General features: G+C 43.4%; 1 non-coding gene across 1 annotated transcript; it reads right to left on the bottom strand.

The window, feature by feature from the left end:
* Positions 1-244: 244 nt before the first annotated feature.
* Positions 245-351, bottom strand: LOC132634407 (small nucleolar RNA R71). Its single transcript, XR_009580135.1, has one exon. It is a non-coding gene; the product is annotated as a small nucleolar RNA R71 (small nucleolar RNA).
* Between the last annotated feature and the right edge of the window lie 6,111 nt (positions 352-6,462).

Here is a 6,462-nt window from a genome sequence, read left to right as displayed (position 1 = left end):
AGGGGTACTTTCGGAACTCTACCGAGAATGACCCTCAATGTCATTTGCAGAATTTTGTGGATATGTGTGCTAATCACATCCAGAACAATGTTCCACAAGATGCTATTCGGTTGAGGTTATTCAAATATTCCTTAGCTGGAGAGGCAAGAACATGGTTCGAGAAACTGCCCAGAAATTCAATTACTTCGTGGGCAGAGATGGTGACTGCTTTTCTTACAAAGTGGTACCCCCTAGCAAGAAGGTTGAAATTCGTGACAAGATTTATGAGTTTAAGCAGCGACCGGGGGAACAATTATATGAAGCCTGGGAGAGATTCAAGGAATATTTGCAGAAGAGCCCGAATCATGTTTTTCCGGAAAATATATTGATGGAGAAGTTCTAACGAGGGTTAGATCCAGTAACACAGTCAGTAGCTAACAATGCAGCTGATGGTTGTTTTATGAACAAGACCTTCCAACGAGTGACCACCATACTCAACAAGCTGACAACTCATAATCAGGCTTGGCACTCAAACAGTGCTGATGTGGTCCCGTATGGTAGTGCTATGATCCAGAATATAGTGAAGGAGAATCAAGACACCCAACAAACATTGGCAGAACTTGCAACAAATATTTCCTTGCTGACGAAGAAGTTTGATGAATCTCAAATCAAGAAGGTAAATGTTTGTGAGGATGATACAATTTTGCCAAAAGGGATGTACCATGCTCAAGATGGTCCGTTCCTTGATGGGCCACCTATGCAGGTTGAGGATGCAAATTATGTTAATAACTCTCAAGGGGGTTATCAAAGACAGAATTACCAAGGTGGCTATCAGAATCAGAATCAATGGAGACCTCAACAAGGTCAAGGTGCTTACAACAACTCTGGGAACTACAACAATAATTATGGTGGTGCGAACCAAGGGAGCTACAACAACAATAACAATTTTGGGAACAAGAGTTCCAATCCTTATATACCACCAAAAGGGCAGTCAACAGAGGAGGGTAGTTCGAAGGTTGAAGAAATGCTTGAGAAGATTCTAGCAAATCAATCTAAGTCTGAAAGGACTTCATCTCGGCTGACAGAAACAGTGGGTTCCCATACAGCGGCTATTCAGAAGCTTGAGTCGCAGATGAGGGATATTTCTAGAGAGCAGTACCCTCTTAAAAAGGGAGGACTTCCGAGTGACACTATTCCAAATCCTAAGAATGGGGGAGGCGGTGTGGGCCGAGCATTTGCTATCACTACTAGGAGTGGTAAAACACTCCAGGGGGCTGCTGAGAAGGTGATTGATCTTGAGTCAATAGATGAAGAGGATGAGGTGCAGTTTGAAACACCCATTATTGCCGATGAGATTCCTACTGACAAGAAGGTTGCTGATATTCTAGAGATGGTGAGAGAAGCTGATGACACAAGTAAGCAGGCTATGAAAGGGGCTCTCCGCCCTTTGACGCAGCTATTCAAATCTAAACCTCCCTTTCCTCAGAGGTTGGTAAAGAAGAGGGAAGATGCTAAGTTTGAGAAGTTTTATGATCAGCTGAAGCAGTTATCTCTAAATTTTCCCTTTTTGGAAGCTGTCAAGGAGATGCCCGGTTTTGCGAAATATTTGAAGGATTTGCTGACCAAGAAGAAGGCGGTTCAACATGAAACCGTGAGTTTGACTTACACTGTGAGTTCCGTCATCTCAACCACAACTGTTTAGAAAAAAAGAGATCCTGGGGCGTTCACCATTCCTTGTTCTGTTGGGCACCATGATTTTGCTCACGCTTTGTGTGATAATGGGGCGAGTATTAACTTGATGCCCCTTGCTATATATAAGCAATCAGGTTTGGGGATGCCAAGGCCGACCACGATGAGGTTGCAGATGGCTGATAGGTCTATCAAAAGACCTGTTGGGGTGGTTGATGATGTAATTGTGCGGGTTGGTGATTTTATGTTGCCCGCTGATTTTGTGATTCTTGAATGTGCTGTAGATCGGGATATTCCTATCATTCTGGGGAGACCTTTCCTTGCTACAGGGAGGGATCTGATGGATTCGGAGAAAAATGAAATTAAGTTCCGAGTCAACAATGAAGAAGTGACTTTTCAGGCTAGCAAAGGGATGAAGTTACCAAGTGCTTACGAGAGTATTTCGGTAATTGATTCATTCGATGTTGTTGATGAAGCAGTGGAGTTCAAAATGGAAGAAGAGAGTTTAGGTGAGGCTTTAGCCGGTATTCTTATGAATTTCGAGGCTGAAGACATGGAAGGCTATGTGGAGATAGTTAACTCACTTGTTGGGTTGGGCTCATATACATACCACCCACAGAAGCTGAATCTTGATCTGGAAAATAGAACAACTCCTCCAGCAAAGCCTTCGATCATTGAGCCACCTAAGTTGGAGCTTAAGCAACTCCCATCACATCTGAGATATGAGTTCCTTGGTCCGGACAATACATTACCGGTGATTGTTTCAGCCCTATTGACTGAGGAGCAGATTTTGCAGCTTTTGGAGGTGTTGAGGGAGTATAGGCGTGCTATTGGTTGGACCATAGCAGACATTCGAGGTATTCCGTCTGGTATCTGTGAACACAAAATTCAGTTGGAGGAAGGTAGCAAACCGAGTGTATAGCATCAGAGGCGACTGAACGAAAATATGCAAGAGGTCGTCAAGAAAGAGATCATCAAATGGCTGGATGCGGGCGTAGTTTACTCAATTGCTGATAGTAAATGGGTGAGCCCAGTCCAATGTGTTCCTAAGAAAGGCGGCATCACTGTTATGCCGAACTCAAAGAATGAGTTGATCCCGACCAGAACTGTCACCGGATGGAGAGTTTGCATGGAATATCGCAAGCTCAATACAACCACTTGCAAGGACCATTTCCCTATGCCCTTCATTGATCAGATGCTTGATAGGTTAGCAGGGCGTTCCTACTATTATTTCCTTAATGGTTATTCGGGCTACAATCAGATCAACATCGCTTTGGAGGATCAGGAGAAGACCGCGTTTACTTGTCCTTATGGGACATTTGCATTCAGCCGGATGCCGTTTGGTTTGTGTAATGCACCAACCACTTTCAGAGGTGCATGATGTCAATCTTCTCTGACATGGTAGAGGATTTCTTGGAGGTGTTCATGGATGACTTTTCTGTGGTGGGTGACTCATTTGAAGATTGTCTTGGCTATCTGGGTCAAGTGCTAAAAAAGTGTGAAGAGACCAATCTGGTGCTAAACTGGGAGAAGTGCCATTTTATGGCGAAGGAAGGAATCGTCCTCGGTCACAAAATCTCTGAAAAGGGAATCGAGGTCGATCAAGCAAAACTTGATGTGATTGCAAAACTTCCTCCACCTATCTCAGTCAAAGGTGTCCGAAGTTTCTTGGGACATGCTGGGTTCTACAGGCGCTTCATCAAAGATTTCTCCAAAATTGTCAATCCATTGTGCAAGCTTCTTAAAAAAGAGGCTAAATTTGTGTTTGATGATAAGTTCCAGAAGGCGTTTGAGGAGTTAAAAGAGCGTCTCACTACTGCTCCTATTATTGTTGCTCCTGACTGGTCCCTGCCGTTTGAACTGATGTGTGATGCTAGTGGTTTTGCAATAGGTGCTGTGCTTGGGCAGAGGCACAATAAAATTATGCACCCGATCTATTATGCTAGCAGAACACTGAATGCTGCACATTGTGAATTACACAGTGACGGAGCAAGAGCTGCTTGCCATTGTGTTTGCTTTCGAGAAATTTCAGGCCTACTTGTTGGGGTCCAAAGTTGTGGTTTATACTGATCCTGCAGCCTTGAGATACCTCATGGTAAAGAAAGAAGCAAAGCCGCGACTGATCAGATGGGTGCTATTGCTGTAGGAGTTTGATTTTGAGGTGAAGGACCGCAAGGGCACTGAAAACTAGGTGGCTGACCATCTTTCTCGGCTTGAAGAAGCTGGGAGACCCTCTGATGAGCTTGATATAACTGATGCTTTTCCAGATGAAAGAGTGTTAGCGGTGTCAATGCAGGTAGCACCGTGGTATGCTGATATTGACAATTATTTGGTAACAGGTATAATCCCAGAAGAGATCAAAGCCTACCAAAAGAAGAAGTTCTTTCAGGATATTCGGCAGTACTATTGGGATGAGCCTTACTTGTTCCCGACATGCGCTGAAAACATCATTCGGCGTTGTGTCCCGGAAAGTGAAGTGATGGCGATTCTAAAGGCGTGCCATGACTCTCCTGTTGGGGGTCATCATAGCGGAAATTGGACTGCAGCTAAGGTACTTGAGTGCGGCTATTACTGGCCGACCATTTTTCATGATACTAATTTATTGGTGCGGTCCTGTGATCAATGTCAAAGGCAAGGGAATATCGGCAGAAGGCAAGAGATGCCTATGAATTTTGTTATGGAGGTAGAAGTGTTTGATGTCTGGGGGATTGACTTTATGGGACCCTTTGTGAGTTCAGGTGGCATGAAATACATCTTGGTTGCTGTGGACTATGTGTCAAAATGGGTAGAAGCGGTGGCTTTGCCTAATAATAAGGCCAAGAGTGTTATGGGGTTCCTTAAGAAGAACATATTTACCCGTTTTGGTACTCCGAGGGCGATAATCAGCGATGGTGGATCCCACTTTTGTAATAGAGATTTCATGGGACTGATGGAGAAATATGGTGTGAAGCATAGGGTGGCAACGCCTTATCACCCTCAGACAAGTGGACAGGTTGAAGTGTCTAATAGGGAGATCAAGAGTATTCTAGCGAAAACGGTGAATGCAAATAAAACTGATTGGGCCCGCAAGCTCGATGATGCTCTATGGGCATACCGAACTGCTTTCAAGACTCCGATTGGGACCTCACCCTTCAAGTTTGTATTCGGGAAAGCTTGTCACTTGCCGGTTGAACTTGAGCATAAAGCTATGTGGGCGCCGAAGAAATTGAATATGGATTGGGAGGAGGCGACCAAGCTCAGGTTATTCCAACTAAATGAGATGGATGAGTTTCGGTACCAGGCATATGAGAGTGCAACACTTTATAAAGAAAGGATGAAGCAATACCATGACAAGAAGATTCTGAAGCGAGAGTTCTACAAGGGTGACTCTGTATTGCTGTTTAACTCTCGGCTAAAGTTGCTACCAGGTAAGCTTAATTCCAGGTGGTCTGGTCCGTTTGAGGTGGTAGATGCTTCACACCATGGAGCGGTTGAATTGAAGTCCGGAGATGGTACTCGGACATTTAAGGTGAATGGGCAGAGATTGAAGCACTATCACGGAATGATTTCGGAGGATAGGATTGTTGATCGCTACAAGTTGAAACACCTCGGAACGAACAATGATCTGGTATACCAAGATAAGGAGTGATTGGTCACCACCGTCGTGCCGCGACGTTAAATCAAGCGCTTCTTGGGAGGCAACCCAAGTGTAATGTTTATTTCTCTTTGTTTTTTTTTCTTACATAGAGGGTAATGGTTGTTTTGGTGCAGGAATATATCACAGAAAAATTCTGCCAAAAAGCAGGTAAGTTTAGTTGTAAGACACTGTTTTGCAACATTGCAAAATACGCCTGAAGTTTATGGACCGTATTTCACAATACGGCTCGTAAACCAGGGCGTATTTAACAATGTTACCAAACAGTGAGCACTGTAATGTAACATGCTAGTTTACTACCATGGAGGACGGACCGTAATTCACAATACGGTCCGTAAACCTGATCGCAAACTAACATGAGACATTGCAGTGTTCTGCCCTCATCAACCTCTCTAAATACGGGTCGTAAACTAGTTTACGGACCGTATTTAGAATTAAAAAAAATAATTAAAGAGGCACGATTTAAAACCACAACAGCGTTTTTAGTAAAGGGCAGAAAACCGTCACCCATTAAACTTCCCTCCATTAAGTTCCCTTCAACTGAAACGATCATCCCCCTCATTCCCATGATCCCCACCATCACCCATCATCTCCCATCTTCCTAACCACCATAAATACATAACTCCCATCCACCAACAAACCCATCTCACCAAAAGTTTGTATCCCCTCTTCCCTAGGTTTAAAATTGTATGTGATTCAAGTTGTGCTCTCTCAGAATCTGTGCTTATAGTGCTCTGTGGTTCATCTTTGAAAGGTATAATTGACACTCCCCATTTTCTTTTACATCTGTGAATTTGAACTTGGTGGTAAGTGATTGTTTAGGCTGGGTTTGTGTAATTAAGTGCTTAATTATCTTGGTTAATGATCTTGTGAGGGGATAGAGGTGTTCAATTTCTTTTAATAAAACCCAAATAGGTTGGAGGGCATTCCATACTTTAAATTTCAATATTTGAAGTTTTGGTCTGCCCACCAATAACTTGACTCTTGGGGGAATTATGCAAAATTGGTAGAAAATGGGTGAAGTCTGAGTAACCTAATCCCCGAACACAATGTGAAACCGAGATGTGAAATGAAATTTTGAAATCAAAATATGTCTCTGTCTGTGGTGCGAAATACGACTACACTTTACGGACCGTATTTCAATTTACGGTCCGTATTTA

This window comes from Lycium barbarum, chromosome 3 (assembly GCF_019175385.1).
Source record: "Lycium barbarum isolate Lr01 chromosome 3, ASM1917538v2, whole genome shotgun sequence".
NCBI classification, from domain to species: Eukaryota; Viridiplantae; Streptophyta; class Magnoliopsida; order Solanales; family Solanaceae; genus Lycium; species Lycium barbarum.
The sequence above is the reverse complement of the archived record's forward strand: the minus strand, read 5'-3'. Positions and strand labels throughout refer to the sequence as shown.